Source organism: Gadus chalcogrammus, chromosome 16, assembly GCF_026213295.1.
Source record: "Gadus chalcogrammus isolate NIFS_2021 chromosome 16, NIFS_Gcha_1.0, whole genome shotgun sequence".
NCBI lineage: Eukaryota > Metazoa > Chordata > Actinopteri > Gadiformes > Gadidae > Gadus > Gadus chalcogrammus.
Window position 1 is genome coordinate 14,424,652 of NC_079427.1, and position 24,470 is coordinate 14,449,121.

A 24,470-nucleotide genomic window follows, 5' to 3' on the forward strand; every position below is an offset into this window, starting at 1 on the left:
GAAACCACTGCTTTAGAAAAGAAAAGCCTCTGTGAGTTTTCCATGTGCGGTTTCACTGTACCAGGCTAAGATAATGATGACTGTGAAAAGAGTTTGAAATATTAATGAAAGAGCTGTCTTGTCTTCCACACAACTGTCTGATCCTTGCCAGCCATTCCACACGTAGCAGTGAGCCAATGTTCTTAAAACTCAAAGGCTCTTATGACCCATCTCTGGTGAGGAAAGTCTATGTTTCCATGGTTTTTGCTTTTTCTTTACAATGATGAAAATACCTCTGACTTCTTCATACTCTTCTTAGAATTAATAATTAAACTGTCACAATAACGCAATGGTCCTAATCTATAAATTGTCCATTTATTAGCAAGGCTACTTAAGTCAGTTGAGGAATATGGCCCGTTACCAAGGAATTCTCTTTACAGGTTGTCTATATCAGCATTGATACCTCATGCTTAAAAAAATAATAATTAAAATAAAGGTTGTCCAATTATCTTTCATTAAACGAATGCTATAAGGTGCCATCAGTTTAGCATTCACTAAGGCTTCAGATATTATATAAACATATACAGACATACACATGTAGATAGTGATACACATTAATTTCCTATCTCATTGTCCTTCATCTTGTGTTTTTATCACTCACTCTCTCACACACACACACACACACACACACACACACACACACACACACACACACACACACACACACACACACACACACACACACACACACACACACACACACACACACACACACACACACACAATATGCCACACTGCGCCACACTGCTGAATACATTAGACAAGAGACTTGTTGTGATTGTCACAAAACCGTAGTGAACCGTATAATCTTTTTTTTATGTAGGAAAGGTTATATTCATACAACAGTCTTTGATTTAATATGTCTGAAACATCCTACAGACTGTTGACAAGGAAATGTCAGTATAGCCCTCATAAAATGACTCATTATTGTGTATTAATTTCATTAATGCACCCAAACAATAACAATGCTATTGTTGTGCAACAGAAATCAAAAGAGTTGTGTCAAGTAATTCCAATTAATTACTGTTCAACGATTTCAGATCCTTAGCAAATGCACAGGTTTTAAAGACTTTAAACCATAAACTAAGCATTTGCACGATAATATTTTTATGAATTCTATTATTTTCATATTACATTTTAATCATACAACCATGCAAATGATGCAGTACAATATATTAATATCAAATGAACAGCCAGTAGCATGTGCCCTTTTTCTCTCTTATTGTGTATCTTTCGATAGAAGCCTTTCATTGATCCAACCTCACTGTAACTGCATTGCTTCTGGAACTTCTAGTTGACATGCAGTGTGCTAAGTCAAAATGACATGTACTTGGAAAGATTGCCATGACAGCCATTGTAGCAAATATAGCAATTCAAGAGAGCTCAGCCAGCCGATGATGACTAATCTTGTGTCTGTTCATTAAACATTGTAACCAATTCTCGTGTTTTTTAAAAAAAAAGCTGCAGTGTTGAACAAGGTTGAGTTGGGCATAATATTGCTTCCCATTATGCACAGAAGGGTAGCAGAGTGGAACAGATGGCTGCTGGACAGAAGGTAGGAACTAGCTTCAGTTCCTCCAACTGGCGAGTGGCGTGTAAGGAGAAAAAGTTATAGGCTCCAACTACAGCAGGGCTGCAACGATGAGTCGATATCTTGATTAGTCGTACGTCAGAAAACTAAACTGCGGTTCAATTAAAATATTTGGTTCATTTATCATTATGTAGAATAGTTAAGCTTATCTAAGCTAATTGTCAGATAAAGCAAGCACATTTATAACGTCACTTTGAACGCTGCTAACTAGCATTTGGTATTTTTTTTATAGACTGAGTCACTAAATGAGTAATAAATCTAAAAATAGAGGTTAGATGACTTTCCTTTGAAAATAATGCTTAGCTGCTGCAGTCCTAGTTACATGGGGATGTTTCAGTACTCTGAGCAAGTCTCTTGGCAACCCTGTGATGTAGCCTGCTCCAATCAGGGACACATCAGCGACAGAGCAGCTGAGGAGAATTTGAGAAGTTGGTTCTGTGGCTTGAAGAAATGATGGAGCAACTATTTTCTACAAGTGGAAAGGATGTGCGAGTGAGTTCTGTCGAGTTCTGTTAAAAAAACCTGCTGTGTTTTAGTGTAAATCTGTCCTCCCCCACACAAGCGTTGGTTCTGCGGCGGCGGATAAGCTATGGAGACGGTTTGGGAGATGGACGTCCGATGAATGGTAGATGAAAGCCATGCAGCCAAGTCCCAGACAATGGTAGCTTTTGTTTGCTTATCTGCTGTAGGGAATCGGGATCTAGCCGTCTGACGTATAATTGGTTCTTTTTTTAGGCTACAACTTGGGTTCCAAAATTGGCTCCCACCCCAGCTATTGAGGAAAGAAGGGGAGAGGACATGCATAGATCAATGCTTAACAATCTGTCAATGGAAACGAGTAACGTAGGCAATAAAAGGATGGCCACAGATCTATGAAATTGGTGATAGGAATTCAGAATTGACTGTATATTACCTAAAATATCCCTTCTATTGGAAGTGGTTCAGCAAGAATGCTATATTCCTGATTTTGAATAATTCACAATATAATAAGCAGAATTTGGCAGTAAGGAACTATAGCACTGTGTATGTTTGCAGGCGTATCCAATTAATTATTAGGTGAGTGCTGCATGCAGCACTCAACTATTGTTCTTCATAAGTTTTAGTCTAAATTTCCTTCCTCTTTATTATTCTCTACAAACTTTGGGACCTATCTCCTTCCTCAATTGTTCACCTAGGGACCCCATTCAAATTTTAAAATGTTCAGAATAGCTTGGAATTCTTTTAATATTTTATACTTTTTAAAATTCTATATTTTTTTAACATGGGAGTCACTCTTGTATCTTCAATAATATCTAAACGGAATTTCGATATCATTTAAACTTTCTTCAGAATCCCAGTTTTAGTTTCATACCAGCTTCGTTTTCAGCTGTTTCCATTGAAGACGTCTACCCATTCTGACATTCCTACTTCTTAAGACAACTCAATCATTTTTCAACCATTTACTTTCGTTCAAATCATTTAACAAATCTACACACGTTTAACTTCAATAATATCCAAACGGAATTTCGACATCATATCAACTTTATTCAGAATCACAGTTTAGTTTCATACCGGCTTCGTTTTCAGTTGGTCTCATTGATGGACGCAGGAGCGTGAGGACGCTCAGTAGTGTTGCCAGATTGGGCAGTTACTCCCGCCAGATTGGGCCACTTTTGGAGGACGTTCAGGCAGTGTTGCCAGATTGGGCTGTTTTTCCTGCTCTGGCTCGCTATTTTCTTAAAGACACGCACAATCACATTCACATGCAAGTATGCTCGCACGACCGCACGCCCACACACACACACACACACACGCACGCACGCACGCACGCACGCACGCACGCACGCACGCACGCACGCACGCACGCACGCACGCACGCACGCACGCACGCACGCACGCACGCACGCACGCACGCACGCACGCACGCACGCACGCACGCACGCACGCACGCACGCACGCACGCACGCACGCACGCACGCACGCAGGCAGGCAGGCAGGCAGGCAGGCAGGCAGGCAGGCACACACACACACACACACACACACACACACACACACACACACACACACACACACACACACACACACACACACACACACACACACACACACACACACACACACACCAGCAGTGCAGGGCAATACATTTGACCTTTCAGATTCTTTACTTCAATTCATTTTACATTTCTGTATTTTTAGCAATGCTTTGCGCTTTTCATTCAGCTGTCACTTTATTTGTTTCCAACCATTAACATTTTCTTAAAAGGTGTGCATGTTTACATTGTTTACTCCATTTAGACTTTTGAACTTTTGTTCAAATTCCTTCACTTGATTTAAGCCAGTACTCACCGCATTTTCTGCAGGAAATGCATTTTCTAGTATGTTCTTATTCAACAGTAGAAAAACCCTTTAACCTGTGCTTGAATTCTTACTACAGATGACAAATGTCACTGTACAGAATGCCCATGTCATAATTCTCATTAATTTAAAAGAAAACACTATGATAATGCCTAACAAAATGTTTTGTACAACAATATATTGGCGAGTGGAACCCTGTCAGAGATTTAAGTTGGTGTAGGAGAAAGTAATTTGTGTGGAGAGATCGTATGTACGTTTAAGGTATAAGTGTTCCACTGTGTGTTCAATGACACAGAGATAATGTAGAGATGGTTATTTTCTTATCAAGTTATACACAAACATTTACACACGCACATGTGGGCACCCCTGCATCAAAACGTCTAGACTAGAATCGCTGACTGGAAATCAGCCATCTTCTGAAACCCAACAGTTTGGGATGGAGAAGTTAGGGTAAAAAAGCAATATAACAATACATATAATCCATTTCTAATTAGAGGATTAGAAAGCAAGAGGGGAGTCTGTCAGCAAAGTTAAAATCTACTTTAGTGTGGCCTCCACTGGCCAGAAACCAGCTGGAGATCATCATGAAACACAGCCTCAGATCAGAGGAAGTTAAACTAGGATCACAGTAACCAGTAATTGAACAGGTTCAAGTATGTAGAAGAAGGATTTGCCTGAAGGCATTTATTACTCGGATTAGAGTTTTGAAGTAGCTAGCACATTACTGCCACTGACCTATAATCCTAGAACAAACTGCACTTGAACTCAATACCAGCTAACTTTCCCCTCACCTCCCTCAAATTCAATTCATATTCTGCCCTTTAACTTACAGATATATATGTATATATATATATGTATATTGATTGATTGAGCGGGAATAGAAGAGTATATGAAAAAATAGAAAATGCGGTGACTGCTGTAGTTCAAAGGGAGGTTGAAAATATTTTTAAAAAAGACACATAGATGAAGCCGGTATGACACTAAAACTGTGATTCTGAAGAAAGTTTAAATGATGAAATTCTGTTTAGATATTATTGAAGATATAAGTGATAAGATACAGAAGAAAAAAAAAATTGTATTTTAAAAGTAGAATATCTTATAAGTATAAAATATTTTAAAAATCTGAAAAAAAGCGCACGATTCCAAGCTATTCTGAACAATTAAAAATTTGAATGGATTCTCTATGACGTAAAAATTAGGAGAATGAAGAATGAAGAAATTTAGATTAAAACTTATGAAGAACAATAGTTGAGCGCTGCATGCAGCACTCACCTAATTAATGTATGCCCTATCAGTAATGGAAATGTATAATTATTTTACCTGAACGCTATATAAACAGAGAAATAGTTCTGAATAAAACAGTACCTCTTGTTACCTCGCCACTCATTTTTAGCTTCTACAATACCCATCGACCACCTCGCCTCCTCCCGCATGAGCCATTCCCAAGAAGTGCCCATCCATCAACTCTGTCACAATACACACTGTGTGTTTATCGAATATGAAGACCCCTTTAGTGACGCTTTCATTGGGTTTTCATTAATCATGATTCAAAACCGACAATTCCGGAAAAAAGTGTAGTAGTAGGCTGTTCTTCACCAAATCTCCTTTCCCCTTTTACTGGATCCAGCTCAAGTGTGTAGAAGGCGGTGGCCTCGGACTATGAACAACCGAAATTACAATGAACAACCTAAAGCAAACAAGAGCAAAATAGAAAATGCTTGTGTTTGTTTGTTACATTTTTTGTCAGGGGCCTTTCTGCCGACATCGAAGAGCTTTAATGGAGGAAAAGCTGTCACAACAACGTTCGCAATCAAAGTCGTTCTAAGCGTCCCAGTTAGCCACAAAGGAACATGCCGGGTAATTTTGTATCATCTGTCCATCCGCCAATCAGAGAAATGAAGCTAGATGTCAGTACTTAAGCATTACCTAAAGCTCAGCCGTTTTGGTACACAATCAATTTGGGAAGTGATGATGCTGAGTGAATCTAATTGCAAGTATTAGGATCCACATAGATAGATATATTCTGGTAGTGCTAGCTTTAATGTTACCATTTCCTTTGTGATCAAGTCTTAGAAGCATAGCCACTTATGTTGATGTTCAACGCACCGTTGGGTAGAGTAAACCTACATGACTTTTAGACCTACATTTGTAGACTGTGTAGAGATTGTCAATTCCACGTACTGTGCTAATTCCTTGCACTTCCACATGCAAAACTACATAACTAACTAACCACATTTTTCTTATGTTCTTTTTATGGGACGACTTTGATGACTTTGCCAGCTTCAAGCCAGGAATGATTCTGAATTCAGTTTGTTTCTCTTCTCGACAAAGCTGCACTGAATATAGTTGAATATTTAGCTTTAAGTACAATATTTTGATATTGTCTCTGTTTTTGTTTAAGACTTTTTAAGACTTAAGTTAAACAGATTTAGAGTTTGTCTGCGGCGTCAAATTGCACTTCGACCTCCTGACTTACCTCCTCCTCGCTATATTGATGCTCTAATCGGTAACCAGGTAACCGGCATCGAGAAAATGTACATGAAACGTGTCATTGTGCATCACAACCCTCTCCGATCCATCATATGCCTTGTGTTACCAAAGCGTAGTAGCAGAGCAGCGACAAACATGGCTCAGGGGGGAGCCTCAGATAATTGTCCAGTGATTTTTTTTTTTTTCTTCAAATTGAAGAAGCAGTTGGTAATCAGCTAGTCTGATGGCCTTCTACTAATGTCACTGCAAATATGCAAAATGCGTCAATGGTGGTCGGAAGTAGGCACCTATTGTTAACTCACTCTAATGCCACGGTATTGGAAAGTTAGAAAATATTATGTGAAACTCTTCCCATCACTACCTCATCGGTTTCCTCATTGTGGTAAATTGGTGGACATCCCCTTTCGAAGAAATACAATATTGTTAACAGAAGTAGCAAAGAGGTTGGTCCTGTTTTTCTAGTTGTTTCAATAATGTATTGTTAGAGCGCAGCTGCCGTGACCGCAGCACAGCTGGATGTGATTATGATGGAGAGCCTCATCGGTTTCCTCAAATCCTCACAATCGGGCATAACTTCCGCAATTAGATAAACCTTCCCTTCCTGCAGAAACCTACGGAGCCTCACTGGGGTCCCGTGGTAGAAAAAATACCTTGATGTGTAAACCGTTCCCTCGGATTCAGAAACTGTGCGCACGTTTTTTGTTTGTTCTACACAGCAGTATACTATACACTATACAGTATTATGAATGTCTGAATGTAGGGGCTATCTTTCCACAAGATGTTGATATTTGCATGTTTGTTAAAAATAAACAAATCTCTGACTGAAACACTATGTTGGCCTCATCTTGTACTGTTTAGAACAACCAGGGGGGCTCCGTAGAAACCTTTGCATTGGTTAAGACGTTCTGTTTTCTTCTGATGACATTGTTTCCTTCATTAGTTCACACCAAAGACGTCACTAGAAAGCGTAACTAGGAATTGAGGTTGGTGTGATGTGGCTGAGGCGCAGGGTGTTTAAACCGTGCTGCATTGTTGCTTTACCCGAGGGAAAATACTTCCCATGATGCATAACTATTACTGTCACCATGTTTTTCCTCTCTCTTTGAGTCTGCTAATCTTTGAAGCTGTTATGTGATCTGGGTTGGCTGTAGCCTTCGCCAACACCTGCTCACCGCGAAGGTCACTTTTATATTTACCTTCATATCTCTTTAACTCCACCTTGTCCACTGTTGTTGAAGCATGGAGGTCGGATACGGGTGTCTGACGCGTTGAGAAAGACCCTCATCCTAGTGGCTCACTGTTCAGCAAGAGGAAGGGCTGAAAATAGACCATGTCTGGGGGGACATCCATTCAATACCCTGCATTTGGTATCTCATGTGTGAAAGGGGATTAAAGATTCAAGATTAACTTCCATGTCCCACAAAGTGGAAAAATGTGCCATGGGCTTTTATCCATGGCGCAGTTGTAATGGTCATACATTCTAGATACAAAGCGATGCGGTATCCAATAAACAGACTCCAAATCTATATTTTGTTTTATTCACGTGACATGGAAGTGGGACTCACAATGACTTATTCATTACCTCTTTTACCCTGAACTCAGCCACCCCCACTCAATTCCTTGGGATTCCCTGTACATAGCACTGCTAGTGACGTGTTCAATCATCCATTCAGCAAAACATGCATTGCAGCGGAAACAGAAAAGGGGCTCAAGACCCTGTCCTGTTCCTAAGATGTTGAGAGTAGCAGAAAACGATGGTGATTGTGTGTGTGTGTGTGTGTGTGTGTGTGTGTGTGTGTGTGTGTGTGTGTGTGTGCGTGTGTGTGTGTGTGTGTGTGTGTGTGTGTGTGTGTGTGTGTGTGTGTGTGTGTTCACATAAACGTGTGTGTTTGTGTGTGTACACAAGCGTGTGTGCATGCTTACACAATCACGGCAGTCCCAGCCATTGTGGATAAGAAAGCATGCCGGAGAGAGAGAGAGAGAGAGAGAGAGAGAGAGAGAGAGAGAGAGAGAGAGAGAGAGAGAGAGAGAGAGAGAGAGAGAGAGAGAGAGAGAGAGAGAGAGAGAGAGAGAGAGAGAGAGAGAGAGAGAGAGAGAGAGAGAGAGAGAGAGAGAGAGAGAGAGAGAGAGAGAGAGAGAGAGAGAGAGAGAGAGAGAGAGTAGCGTTCTGGAGTTGGAGCTGGAGGGAGGCAGAGCCGAGAAGGAATCGGGAGGCAAGTAGTGATTCAAAGAGCGGGGTAATGAGATAGAGAGAGGGATTGAGAGAGGTGTTGGATCAGGCAGTGTCCTAGAGTGCAGGGGGTGAGTTGCATTTGGCTGCAAGATTCCCTGGTATTTGATTGGGATTTGAATGGGGATCAGAGGGAGGATTCCTTTGCTCGAGGAGCGGACGCCTCCTTTCTTCCCCCCACTGTAACGCAGGAGCACTTTGTTGTGGAAGCGAGGGCAGGGACGGCAGGAAGGAGAGCCGGCGAGAGTTGTTCCCACTTCCCCCGTAGCCCATCCGCTTGACAGATGGCACGTTCTGGAAAGTAGCCCAGCGAACAGACTTTTTATTCCGCGAGGTAAAGTACAATTTCTGCTGCCCTTCTTCTTCACCGCTTCTAGTGGCAACAATAACACAAAGAGAGGAAGCAAACCCTATGTGCTGCTAGTAGCTGCATGGTGTGTTTTGCCTTGAGTGCTCAAGTGTCTGTGCAGTGTGAATAGAAACAGCTCAATGTGCATGTGATGTATGTGAATGATCAAGTCTAAAAATAACGGAGCCAAGGGATCCCGTGGTCGGAACCGCAGGTTAGCCGAGAACTGGTTACCACCACCACAACCGCACCTGTTCAGAGAGTGTCAATTGGACTTTTATCGTTTATATTATAAATACTCAATTACTTGTATTTTTGGGAGTGGCTTTTGGTGTGGGATAGAGGTGTGACTCGCCTTTGAACTGATGAATGCAAGCTGTGGGGAGTAAATTGGGGTCAAAGACAAACGAGGTCACGATAGTTATATTTTTACTGAGTCTGGATCCACCTGCGCCATTCCCTGCCAACCACCTGCTCTATGGGAGGGACACAGACACTATGTTCCTTTGCCTTTTCTGGCTGACACAGGTGGTCACACAGTACAATAAATCAAATGTAGATTTAAGGACAAGTAAATAGTGTAATGGTTATGATTAGAACGTGGTGTTTTATTGGGAGGGTCAAGAGTGTATCATCGTCTGAGCCTTCAAATGGTGACTTCAAACGGCGACTGCTGCTGGAGTCCAGTAGCAGTCCAAGTGACATATTGATTATGAATTATGAAGAAGATGACGATTGCCTTAAATCATGGATTTATAATAACAGAATTGTTAAAACCTGTCTGAACTGAGATGTACATTTAGGTCCTGGGCATGACCAGCTGTGTCTCTAATTCTTTCTTTATACACTCGCTGGAAGAGGATGCAGTACGCTTAAGATCAGTTGACTTTTTTGGACCTTTGCCAATCTTATTTGAATACCAAGGACTTGAAAACAATGCTGTTGCATTTCTCAAACAACTTTCACTGCTGGAATTGCATTGTTTGATTTCCCTAGAAAAATAAAAGGCCAAGCCTCAGTTGTACGTATTTGGGGAAGATTTGAACACTAGGTAGAGTTACTTACTGACAATAATAGAACTACATTTGGTCCTGCTAGAAGGAATAATTATACCTTTGTGTTACCCAGTCCTTTCTTTGCTAGCCTAAAAGGGGTGAGGGGGAAGCAAGACCGTTAAGACCCTAATGGAACTGGTTGCCCTGCAACCCCAGACATCCTTACCTTTTACCCCAGGAGTTTAACCAAGAATTCCCTATTTATCCATAGAAATAAAGCCTAGGCAATAAATATTAAAAAACCGAATGCGATTGTGCTTACCATTTTGGTCGTTTTGTCAAATGCATCTACATTTTGTAAATATATATTTTTGATGCTTTGAACTAAAATAAATGCAACTGTGCAATGTTTCCATGATAATACAGTCCATTAAGCCCTATGGTCCCCAGGCGGAACTTCTTCACACAAGTAGACATAAAGAGACACCCTCAACTAATTGCAAATGTTCTGTAAAGTAATTAATTGCACAGGATACAAGTGCTTTGAAATTGAGCTGAGGTTCTGCTTCAAGTTATACTGTGGTAAGAATAAATTGCAGTTGCTATTAAGTAGTTTTAAATTATACTTCCTGTCTTTGTACAGTTGTAATGTCGATATTTCTAACATGTCAAAAACAATCAGTGCTCTATGTCTGGGCATTTGGACCTGCCTAATGTCGTCAACGTCAAGAATCATCCTTATCGGCAGAGATTGTATGGATATTGATTCACTGCTCTGTGAAATGAAATAGGGTCAGGGAGGTTTATTTGCAGCATTTCCTTTGTAGTAATGCTTGGCCTTGAATGAAGATGGATGTTGGAGTTCTTCCATTTGGAAGACCGGAGAGACTGCACCAAGGTGTCCAGCATCTGTGTTTTGCCCCCTCATCATTACCTAAAGGTGACCACTTCTGGGTGCATTCTAGCAGACAATGTGACAAAGAAGGCCATTTTCAGTCCACAGCTTTGCTCCGTGTTTCGCCTTACATTCAGATTAAATGGCACTTCTGTGGAAACGGTTGGGTAAATAGTTTTTCTTCATTTGATTTCTGTGAAATTGACCTCATATTATTCTTTGATCTTCTCTAGCGGGTGTTAAAACGTTTCATATTTTCAGGATGAAACAAGACCCGAAGGCCAAAATGAAATCAGTTAATATTGTTTTGCCGTGTGATTACATTTCTTGTCCAAGTGGCGTAGCGGAGGTTACATCTCGCATCGGTCGACCATAAGAATGAGGACATGGACGTGAATCTCTGACACATCCTCTGAACCTAAACCATGTAAGTTATGATTGTGTTAAGTCACGGGGTTCATAGCTTGATAGAAATGAGAAGCAAGATGGGAAAATTTGTAGGCGGGGGGTGGAGTTCTTGTGTGTCTATCCACGTGTCGTTTGTTCCCGGTGGCTAAAAATAGCCTGAAATGCGCCGTGTACATGAGAAGTAAAGACGCTGAAAAGCAGTATTTTTAGTAGTGCTGAGGCACATGAAAAGAGGGCAGCATACTTTTTTCATATTTTAGACGGACCATTACCATTACATCAAAGTACTGTCCTGCTATATGGTTCCAGATTGAATGCATCATGTAACAACGTAGGCCTACGCCAGGCATGTGTGTACTATTGCTCATGTACCTTCAATTAAGCTATTTATGTAGACGCTAGCACAGCTACATGCCCATTCACATTAATAAGTTACTCGCTACTCTTCTGAAGTCTGACAGCTATCACATCATGGAAATCATTATTGAACACTCTGATCTATATTGATATTCTTCTACTATTAGCATGTGATCAATGTGAATAATAATACATTTTATCTCTGGTTATATATTGGTGTTATATAAGTGAAGTACCGGTTTAATGTATCATGAATCTCATTGACGTTGAGTGCGTTGAGTTTAAACTTTAAATCTTTATACAAGATGGATGTGTTTATTAGCATTCACTCACTCCACTCAGGCTGACAGCTGCCATTTTTGGCATCTGTCATGCATTAATTTACCGGAGAAAGAAATGTATTTTATAGGTTATAATAAGGCACTGCATAGTGGATCTCATTAAAGCCACCCTCTTCAAACTAGACATCTACTGTCCATCTGTCTATATTTCGCATTGGTTTTTGCGAGTTAAATTAAAATCAAGTCGAAGATTCCAGTTTCAAGTGCAGACCATAGATAATGTGACAAATTAGTTTTTTGTCTATGCTCATTTGAAATATGAGTCCAGGGTAACCAGATATGGAGGTGACATGATGTGAACTTGAGAAGAAAATACCTTATAATCGCAGTTGCTAACTAGCGAAGCTCATCTGGGTGCGTGGTGTGAGTGGGAATTTTTTTTGGGAGTGTCGCTAGCACGATTCTTGTATACATAGAGAGCGGTATGGGCTGGCCAGAATTTTCTTTTATTGAATATATCAGTTATAGGATGTGATTTTATTGCTAGCATTATGTAAATCACTATTTTTCATCAGCATTGACTACAGATTTGTCCAGGTGATTTTAAGCTAAGAGCTAGTTAAGATGTTACCCTTAGCGACTGTAAGGAGAAATAGAAGTCAGTTGTTTTCTGTCCCTCGGATAACAGCAAGATTATTTTACTTATCTAATATAGAAAACACACACAAGATAAATGGGTGATAGACCCTTTTCAGGTAGATGTAATCGTAATGGTCTGCTACTATTATATACACGGGGAGAACACTAAACGAGTGAAGATAAGTGCTGCCTGTGCCCTGGCGCGAACGGACACATCATTTGTGTTGCAAGCAACACCTGTGTTTGTCCTACAACAAGGCTCATGTGAAAAGGGTCTATTGCTCCAAGAGCATTCATTCTAATATGATTTATTTCTGTAGAAGAGCCACGTTGAGAGACTAGGAGAAGCCTTTTTTGATTAGCCTGCAACTGTTCTCCTGAATCAGTCCTGACACAGCACAATGTTTTGCTGATTCACAGGAGTCTGTCAATTAGGAGGATGCTTATATTAATAAATTATCCTGATCTGATTGCGTTGAGACGATGAAAAAAATGGCTACATGTGACCGAAAATCCTTGCTACCTTGAGATGTACAATCATTCATCTCATGATTATATGTCTTTGTTACGCCTCGATGACAAGTGATACATAATATATTGACAAAACTAACGACCAAACAAATCACTGATGCAATAACTAATGTAATAAAAGTACTGTAAGGATGTAGCAGGCTTTGGTTTGGCTTTTGTTAATAACCTCAGACAACCCTTCTGTTGGACATCTGAAGCCTTACGAGGGGCCATCCATTACGATGGTGTGGTTAGGTTGTCGATGTTGACAGAAGTTGGACTGGCATGGCGTTGACCTAATTTGCTCTGACTATGTTCATAGGCTTGTGCCATAGCTGCAGAGAAAATACCATAACAATAGAGCTTCTGTCACAGCACACTCTTTGCCCTTGTGGTGAAAGCGTTCAGAAACCTGTAACTGTTTGTTCGGACGGCACTAGATTGGCAAGATAATAACCCATTGCTTTTTATTTGTACTTTTGTTATTTATGACAGCAGGTTTCTTTAAGACCATTACGTTTGCACATTATGTCTGAACTGATTATCATCTTCAGCTTGATGTCCCCTAATCCATTTGGACCCACGCATGTAACCGGCAGGAAGAAAAGATAGGTCAATAGAAATGGCGTCAAATATATATAATATGTAACTTGCTGTTGAACTGTGGTATAATGGAGTTCTCCCTGCATAATCTCTTTTATAGAATTGATGAGATATAATTACATCTCTGAATGGTGGTAGCTAAAAATCTGTTGACAAGCATTTTCAGCAGTTTTGGAATGTCATACTTTTTGAAAACTTTTGTTTCATGGAAGGTACTGTATGGCTATCTATCATTGGAGACCAATGTTTATTAACATTTTGAGGGGGACATTGAGAATCTAGACATCTTGGAAGAATACCTGATAGACCGGGGCTAAATTATTAAGCGAATGAACAAGTAGGGTCTTTGATGGGCCCTAGGTCAATCTTCTTATGATTATACATGTAAACATACTGACAGTAAAGTGTGTTTATGTAAACCTTCTCCTATTTTCCTTGGCTTTATAAATATACAGTTTAGAACTGTATTGATTCCCTAATTTTAAATGCATTGAGTCCTAGTTAAAGGCCATACTGGGCATGATAGTTCAAACCCAATGGAAGGTGTTGCTATGTTATCTGTCCGTGTACATCAGAGTAATCTTGTTTCAAAAGCAATTAATTTTCTACTTCAGCAGATCTGTTCATAGAATGGAATTCTGATAAACTGATGTAATTGTTGTTCACGCGTACCTTGTGACGTGTGTCTTGTCACTCAACACAGCAAGATATTATTTTGGATAATTAGGTATTTATACCCTGCGACAGGGACAGTTAGAAAGGGCTGCAAAAATGCAGAAAAAAAATTCAATCAAAATGAAATTACTGGTGCAGAATAGGCATTTCAGAGGAACCAAAATATTGGAGAGGAAACCTTAGCTTAAATGTTCTGATTGGCCATAACGCTCCCTCCCTTGGGTTATCTCTGAAATGCATCGCCTTGACATTTGGTATCATTATATGACTTTCTAGAGAAATGCCAGTGCTTTTTCAACATGGATACTAAATTGGTAGGCATGTGCAATGAAGCGTATGTAAGAAAGGAATCATTCTGGAAGACTCCAATCATTCGCAATTGTAGACCGAGTGCAGGCAGGTAGCCTGGGTAGGTAGCTCATCCAATTATTTAATATGGGCCAAATTAAAAGTTTGGAAAGGCGTATTTATCCCATATACTGGGTTTACTCTTTCTTTTCAAGAGACTTATTGATTGCTGTTTAAATTAAGAATGTTAATAAATTCATTGGCTACCTTGACTTAAACCAACATTTGAAGCAAAGTGAAGCTCCACACTGAATGGAAACCTTATGCCAAGCCAATTAGTCGCTAACCTTTTATTTTTATTTAGCTTGGTAAGGATGTGGAATGCCCAATTGAATCCATGATGTTGTAAGCCTGTCCAACAAATAAAACTGTACATTGATTTTAGCTTTGCCTTTCCTCCTTGCTACTGAATGATAGTTCCCAGAGGAGCAGGCTAGTTGATTTAATGGGGGCCAGAGAGGCCTCACACACAGACACCTTCCAGTGTGCTTGTTTTTCTGTGTTGTGTGTGTGTGTGTGTGTGTGTGTGTGTGTGTGTGTGTGTGTGTGTGTGTGTGTGTGTGTGTGTGTGTGTGTGTGTGTGTGTGTACCAGAATGATCTGGTCCAAGGAGAGACGATGCGCTCCCAGAACACAGTCCATTGGTTATGGAGACATGTGCGATTTAACGCCTTGGAGGGCAGATCATCTTATCCTATAGGTTCCTTGAAGCAAACAATACAAAACGGTAATCACTATATATCAGAGAAATTGCTAAAAACTATCACTTATAATCTTCATTAAATAAAAAGTGTTGAATAAGTGGAAGACCGTCAGGAAACGTCTTTTCCATTTTACCAATGAGCAATTACTGGTGTTAGTGGCTAATGATTCTTGCAATTGAAAAGGCAATAATTTGCTAATTTAATAACTATCTGTAAATCCTATTACACATAAGGCCCTTAGTAGCCATTCATCTCCTCTGAAATTATTTTCTAACAAAACAGCCCCATTTGTGAAAGACGAGCACATAGGGTTTTTACATCAATTGTATTTGGAGCCAGTTAACAGTTCACTTTCATAACAGTCTGCTCTCTGGTACTCAAATCTATATATCGTGTCTGAGTTGTGATTAGTCATAGAACTTACACCCTGCCCTCATTTGAGATAATCCAAAATGTTAATGCTGAATCTAAATCAAGCACATTGGCTTGGTGTATTTCTTGGTTTGATCAAATTATTTTAATTTATAATTGATTCCAATCTTTCTTTGGAAGCCAAGGGCCTAGAGAAATGGGTTATATTTCCCACTCATCTTCATAATAGTACTTTAGGAAAGGGGGAAATAACACACTGAAATCTACACTGTTAATCATTTTCAGAGAGGTAACCTGTTTGCAGGGCTTATCGGAACTCCTGTTCCATGTTTTGGGAAGGGATATCTTCCTTGCTCAGAGGTTTGTTTTTATCAAGTGAAAAGATAGCCAGGAAGGCAGAGTCCGCAGTTTTCAACTATAGTTCATCTATCTTTCTGATAACATTTTTTACTTTTGTCTTGGCGTTGATCCAATTATCCTACATCCCCCTGTGCGTCTTAATTTTAAAGCATCTGAGATTTTTGCCAAGTGGACGATTATATTGATGAGTTTTCCACCCAATTAAAATGGTAAGGCCAAATCTCGTCCTTTTCCCTATGTTTATAACTACCTACTGCTGTAAACTGCCATGATAAAAAATAATTTACATTGACAAAATTATCCCTTATAACTGTAACTTGAAGGACTTAACTGTTTTGTAACACATTGAGAAATTCTTTTTTTTCTTAGACACATTAGTTGTGGGGTGTCCACCTTCATGAAATGTTATCATAGTTTTAGTTTGTCAGTTTGTTATATCACATAGGCTTTGAGTTGCATAGTTAAATTGCTAAAAACGACTCCAACAAGCCGAAGTCATGGTTGGATCCTCTTGGGCTGGGTGAGCTTCACACCTGTGGTGCAACCCAGGATAAGCCAATCATCCCCACTCACACTCAAGAGTCAGCCCTGACATGTCAGGAGGTAACACCTCTCCCTGCAGCATTGTGCCTCAGCATTGAGTCTTCAGAGGAACCCAGCTAAGCCACTCAGATGGTGTATGGCAGGGTTGACTACCACAGAGGTGAATGGGTTTACCAAAGTTCAGTAGCAGATTTAGTTGTTGCCAAAAAAATGTAATCGATTCATTGCTTTTGGTGAACTTATTGCCTGGGGTGACCTCATTGAAATTGTAAGGCATTATTAAAACAATTAGACAATTACCCTGTAAGGAGTATAGCCCTCTGAAGATAAAGCGCTCGTACGCTGTATTCATGAATTGATATATATTCTGCGTGCACATTTAGTTATAGCTATTATACGAGTGTGTAAGGGAGGACCAAGAATCCAGCGTGTGTGCCTTCTCTGGAGGAGCTGCCAGACGTGAGGCTGAAGATGGATGAGACAATGTGAGGACATGCTGCAGTTTCCTCACCCTGCCTGGTGCTGCTAACCCAAGGCGATCTCCACATCTCTATACCCGTGTCTCCCATCTGTTTCTCCCTCTTAATTTCTCTCTACATCTCTCTCTCTCTCTCTCTCTCTCTCTCTCTCTCTCTCTCTCTCTCTCTCTCTCTCTCTCTCTCTCTCTCTCTCTCTCTCTCTCTCTCTCTCGTTCTACGTGTCTCTCTCTACCTCTACCTCTGTTTGTGTGTTTGATTGAATCTCGAATTCTTCTTGGGGCAACCACATAATCACACACATGAAGAATAATCAGTGCAGGGCCACAGGCAGTGCATAGCAAACAAGTGTTCAGCTTTAGACCAATTGGGTAGTTTGCCTATTCTTTTCCCTGTTGATAATAAGGCTGCTGTTGCTGCCAGCCCGGGACAGTTTGGCCTTCCTGTCCACATTAGGCCTAAGGTCAGGTTTTTCTATGATTTATTGTTTGTTTTTGTCACAGCTTCAGCAAACTTCTGAGATTTTGAGGGTCATATGCTTGTCAGAAGGATTCTGGCACAAAGGGAGTATGGTATTTCAGCTGCAGGATACTGCTGCTAACAAGCTTATAAACTGATATGTACATAGATCGAGATAGAGTCTGGGACTTCGGAGGATCCCAGCTAAGCCCCTTAGATGGTGCATGGCAGGGTTTACTGCCACAGAGGTGAATTTGTTTCGCAAAGTTTACTGCCACAGAGGTGAATTTGCTTCCCAAAGTTCAGCAACAGAATTAGTTGCTGGCAATTTTTAAATGGATTCATTGCTTTTTGTAAAAGGAAAGCCTCTCCCTTGGGCTATTTCATGAGGGTGTTGTAGGAAGGACCCAGGATCCGAAGGCTGAAGATGGATGAGATGATGTGATGACATGCTGCAGTTTCCTCACCCTGCCTGGTGCTAACCAAAGGCGATCTCCACACTTCTGTGTCTCCTATTGGTTTCTCTCTCTCGCTCTCTACATCCCTCTCTCTCTCTCTCTCTCTCTCTCTCTCTCTCTCTCTCTCTCTCTCTCTCTCTCTCTCTCTCTCTCTCTCTCTCTCTCTCTCTCTCTCTCTCTTCCTCTACCACTCTGTGTGTTTGATTGTATCTCTAAAAACTAATATTTTTGCGGCAACCACATCATCACACACATGCAATATTCACTGCAGTGCCACAGGCAGTGTATAGCAAACAAGAGTTCAGCTGGAGAACAATAGGGTAGTTTGCCTATTCCTTACCCTGATGATAATAAGGCTGCTGTTGCTGCCAGCCCGAGACAGTTTGGCTTTCCCGGCCGTATTAGGCCTCAGGTCAGGGTCAGGGTAGGTCAGGTTCTACTATGTTTTTTTGTTTGTTTTTGTCACAGCTTCAGCAAACTGCTTATATGTTGAGGGTCATATGCGTGTCGGATTCTGACTCCCAGGGGGTATGGTATTTTAGCTGCAGGATACTGCTGTAAACAAGCTTAGCATGCTTAACTCTTTAGCTTGGGTTCGAAAAATGAACATGTGCATACATGCGGTTCTATGTGGAGGATACATGTTGTCGTGCTCCTGTAGATGTTTGTTTTCAGACATGTAGGGCTCATCTGCAGATCTCTGATATGAACTGGTCTATCAATAAAGACCAGGGCACTTCCATTAAAATTGCTATCCCAAAAAAAGAAAACTTTTTTGATGGACGCTTGGTAAGATAATATGAAACCACATTGTATACTATGTGATGTGATGTGAATAATGCTTGATTATAGATAGTATATCAATGTAAGATTAAGCAGATACATTTCTTGCTATATATTCTGTGTCAGAGGAGTGTAAGAGGAGCTGAAAGATTTGGCACAGATTAAGAGAGTCAACAAACTGTCTGTACATCAATGTATAAGTGTACTTTCTTGTGATGTATTTCTCATGATTCCATTTGAATACATAAGTCTCCTTGATAAATAACCTAGGGGGGAACCATGCCATAATATTGTCACAGAAGCAATCAGTCTTTGGACTTACCCTCGGTATGTGTGTGTGTGTGTGTGTGTGTGTGCGTGTGGGCGTGTGGGCGTGCATGCGTGCGTGCGGCCATTTCATGATGTTCAATGAAGACTCTGTGTCTCATGCATGCTGCCATGCATGAGACACACATTGTGGCCAAGAAACATACAGGCACAATGGGGCCGCAATGTCACAGATATATTGCCCACATTGTAGTGTGTCACCTTTAACCTTGCATCCGCACAGGCGTTAAAGATCAGCTTCCATGGACTTTGGCATAACAAGTGTTTGTTATGGCATTTTATTTTATGATGGTGACACGCACATAAAAGTCTAGCAGCAAAGGGATAACTTGATGATAGTTTTAAAACTAGAGACGCACGAAATAGGATAATAGTTTTAAAACTGGAGACGCAAGAAATAGGATATTCTATTAAAATATCCACGATTTTTTGATGGACTTTATTGGTTGCCTTCGTATTTGTAACTTGGCCTATTTATGCAAATATGCATGCAAATTTATCCCTGTGCAGCATGCAACACACGCACACATTTTTTTTTAACTTGGCCTATATTGAAATATGAATGTGGTGAGATGTACCAATAGGCCATTTTCACACAGACTTTCCATAAATGCCAACATCCAGGCAACCAATGAGAACGTTCAGAACTCTTTACTCATGAATATTTATATCTTGCCCAAAAATAAATACACTGGCACGTCGAGCGGGTCGCTTGCCCGTTAAGAAACATGCATATATATATACACGTCTTGTGAACTTTTGACAGGAACCCTAGACTCATTTGAACTACAAGATCATAATGTAGATCGACCAATAGTTTGCGATCAGATGAAAAATATGATTTCCTTAAATAACCCGATGAATTTACAAAATCCTCGACAAATGATGCCATGCTTGAGTTACAAAATGATTCAATACATTTTCTATAGTTGTGATTACGGACATCAATTATGCTGCTATTTTTCCGGCTTGTCCCGACCACGCCGGCCTGCTGAACATTTGTCCTTCCAATCGAACCACCCGAATGTACATAGCGACAGCATCCAGGCCAGTAAGAGGTTAAAATGAGGGAGGTCATTTTCCTGTTTTGCAGCACGCTCCGCCACTGATAGGTCATCGCTCAGTGGTCTGCTTTCTCGCACTCCCATCTGTGGATAACGGTGTCCTTTCCCCGCCTACAAGATGCACTGATTGCCTGTGTTGGGTTCTTTCACTAAGTCAATCGCATTCGGAAAGAACATTTGTAAGAAGATCGACTGTTGTGGTCCGCTGGGATATGGTACAGAAATAGCCGCTTGTGTGCTGAGCCACACAGCGCAACTTGACTTGTTGAAACCAAAGGTAAAACACTTTATTACACACAGACACGGACGGGGCATGAGTTGAGTTTCTTCCTCCTTCCTTCCACTGCGACCAGGTATCATGAGCGATGTCATAATTGTATGAGTTGTTGTCAAGTTATGATGCAACTGCAATTCAATAGAAAGCGATTGCAATCGATACACACAGCCCTCGCTTGGAAATAACAAAGTACTCTTGACTAACAGGTTCGGTCTTTTTGTTTCTTCATGTTGTCCAAACATCAGATCAGTCGCCGGGTCGTCATTGTTTTGATCAGGATTATTTTCATTGAATACGCGAGGTTAATTTCGTAGGTTGAATAAAACGTGTTGCATAGTTAACGTCATGTAGCCTACCTACGTATGTTTTTTAGGTAGGCCTAGCGTTTTCATTCATTCACAATTTGATAAAGTTAATAAGGGATTTGCTTGAGCGATAAACTTCATAAAAAGAAATATAATTATCTGTCATTCTCTAGTAAAAGTTGTAATAAGTCTTTGTATGTGTCTTATAAGTGAAATTATTAATGTATACTCAAGTGATTCCAATAATTCTATAAATGACTTGTGTAAGAGAAGGACAGATCTTTGGTGGCTTTGTAATGTGACTCCTTCCCAGCTGTTTGGGCACACTTGTCTGTCATGTTGCCCTTGTTGATTGTGTGCTGAGAGGCATGTGTTAACGACAACTGGTGAAAAAAGGGGTCCACATCCTGTGTGAAGTTCTTACTTAATCCAAGTTAGCAGAAACGCTTTCTGCAAAAGGGCAGTGTATGTGCGAATAAGTGTATGTTTGTTTATTTGCATGTTTTTGTGGGCAAATGTATGCCTTCCCTTCACATTTGCCAATGAATTGAAACCTATTGAGCAGCAATGAGCCTTTTTTTGACCGCTGTGCTTTAGATACTCGTCCGGATAAAACTCAGTTCTGTTGGTTGAGGGAGCACTTTGTGAATGTAAAGTAGATGTTGCATTGGCCGTCCCCTTCTAAATACAAAGTTTCTTTCTCGCGTGTTAGTTGGCTGTCAGTGCTGAGAAAAAAAAAAAATACTTAACCACAAACACAGACTGTGGTACCCCGCTCCCCCAATGAGCCGGGTTCCAGGTACGAATCACACGTTAAGGGGCCACTCACACTAGGGCCACGGCCCTGTGCCCGAGCTCATTTGTATACTAAAGTCTGTGACCACGCCATCCATATTCCAGCACGGAACAGCCCCTTGGCCACGGCACACTTGGGAGAGGTGTGCCGTGGCCAAAGTACAGATGCTAATGAGATGACACGCGCACACGCGCGGATACGCAATGTGAGCTGGATGACGTAGTCCTTGCGCGACCCTTCTTTCTTTATAGGTCCATGCCCTTTTTCCCCACAAAATTTTTTTTCAGCAATGGCGGCAAGCGGTTCACGATTGGGTTTACGTTGGTGCGATAGTGAAGTCGAGGGTTTACTTGAAATTTGGGCCGACAACATCATTCACATTGTTGTTCTCCATTGTTGTTATGGCGGCGAGGACGCTTGGTGATGACGTATTTATCGTATTACGACGTGATGACGTATGTATGAAGGAGCAATCGTGCCTAGGCCACGTCCTTTTGGAGCAGTGTGACCACGGGCCAGCGGGGGGAGTGGGGAGGGGGGGAATCGTGCTGAATCTTCCTGCAGCACGGAACAGGCAAACGGCCCTAGTGTGAGTGGCCCCTAAGCAAGGGTTAAGCGAGGGTTAAGCCACACTTGGCATTTATTGCATACATCTTTGACAAATAATGTAATCGCGGTCTCTAGGGCCTCCGTGAGCCTCTAGTCGCTCGGGGACCCGAGAGCTTCCTTCTCTCTCGCTCCCGTTCCTCCCAAATGTCAGTCCTCGTGCTCCTTTTAAAGTGTCTTCCTGGCTGTCCAGCCAGGTGTCTCCCATCTCGCTGATTGGGGTTCAACGGGCGCTCTCCGTCGCCGGCTGGTGGGTGACGGTGGTATTTTCCGTCCAGGATGAAACCTCAGGTCCGTCCGGGCCGAGGTTTAATTGGCGGGACGCCACAACACACACACACACACACACACACACACACACACACACACACACACACACACACACACACACACACACACACACACACACACACACACACACACACACACAGGAAGCATTGTACCAACTTTGCTGTTTGATGGTCTTTCTTGTTGCTTACCGTAGACTATAAAATATGTTCTGTATTCTGAGTGGACTATCTCCAGATAATTTCAAGACTACTGATTTATCGATTACAACGGCTCAAAATGTATCAGTTGAAATTTGTCATTGAACAACTGTATTGAAATGAGAATGTGAATTAAGGCCGTATGACCTTTGTATTATAATGTAACACATATGGCATAGAGTATGACTGAGAGATGTTTTCCGACTGACCTTAGGGGCTGAGTTCCAGTGTGTTAAAGCGGCGCAGTGTATCAGCGAGTGTCCGCCTGGCTACTAAGCTCGCCTGATGTCAGAGGCTTTTTGTGATTGTGAAATGAGTCATGGCTCCAGACGAGTATGGACCGAGGACAGTGCTGAGCTAATGGCTTAAGCTTGGTATATATACCCAGATCAGGTCCCATGGCGCATGACAACTAACTCTTGTTTCATCGATATACAGGAGAAACTTGCTCACGATAGGGTTGAGTTACAAAATGACAACTGCGGTAGGTTAAATGTGTAATACGCATGTTGTATACAATATTCCAACACAGAACGAGTCATGCCCGCCCGGCCCCCCCATCATTTGCACCCTGATGGAGGCCTACTGGACTACTGTGTTTGAGAGACTTGAGTGAAGCTGGAAGTGTATTGATTTAGCATTCATCCATTTCATTAGCATGCATTCATCAACAGTCATTCATTCTGTCAGACTGAAATGCCCACATATGTTCGATCATCCGGTGTGGCTTAGCAATGATTTCCTACTGGTTTAAGGATTCCATCTAAATACAAAATCTGTATACAATAGGGAATTTACTTATTTTGACGTCCAAGCAAACATTTTCTGTACAGCCATGGCTAATCAAATGCACTGATTGATGATATTTCTGACTAATGGAAAGAAAGCAGCAAAGACATTTTTTGGAGTTTCAAGGAGTTGTCAAATGATTTCATATCAAGGAGTTGTCAAATTATGTCAAAAAAGCTTGCTTGGCACTGAAGGTTTGGCGGCTAAATGTTCAAACATGACTCAAATTAAACCCTCATATCCAACTGGGCTACTTCAAATAACGTCTAAGGAATTGTAATTATAAGGGGCAGTTTTTTGTTTTTTTTACCTGCTAATTGGTCCAATTTATTCACTAGTGGCTCGTTGTTCTGTATAAACTCAACTTTCAAAATACACACAGGACACGGTGTAACATTACAATGTAAAACGTCAACCATATTATGGGATGCCTCTTTTGACGTTTCACCTGAAAGATTTCCTTTTGAAACTATTTAATTTGGCAGTTCCCTTGTAACTTGGTAACTTAATGTCGTTCATCTACCCCTGGGGTTACAATGTTTTATCCACATGCTCAAATGGTTCAGTGTTTACTCATCATGTTCTTGAGTAGCTACATGGAATAATCTTTTGAAAATCTTCTGGCTTCTGACTGACCCCAAAGTACATCCCCACCTTGTTGATTCTTGCGCTACGATTGGACTACCAGGTCTGAATGAAAAATTGGTACAGTTCTGATTGGGCTATCTGGTCTGAATAATAAATTGGTAAAGTTTTGATTGGGCTATCTGGTCTGGATGGAATTGGTACAGTTCTGATTGGGCTACCTGGTCTGAATGATAAATTGGTACAGTTCTGATTTGGCTACCCGGTCTGATTGATTAACTGGTTCAGTGTGAGTGCAGCCATGCAGCAGAGATGAAAGGATGTGTGATGTTTCA

The 24,470-nt window shown here is 41.1% G+C and overlaps 1 protein-coding gene across 7 annotated transcripts in view; it reads left to right on the forward strand.

Moving 5' to 3' along the window:
- The window catches only part of gramd1bb (GRAM domain containing 1Bb), a 106,170-nt gene that overhangs the window by 6,571 nt on the left and 75,129 nt on the right, over window positions 1-24,470 (forward strand). For 6 of the 7 annotated variants that reach the window (XM_056610382.1, XM_056610383.1, XM_056610385.1 and 3 more), the window contains exon 1: window positions 8,694-9,018. The exons of the other annotated variant lie outside the window; for it this stretch is intronic. The gene's annotated coding sequence lies outside the window, so the exon portion shown is untranslated. Of the gene's footprint in view, window positions 1-8,693; window positions 9,019-24,470 lie in introns of those variants that run through there. 7 annotated transcript variants of the gene reach the window in all.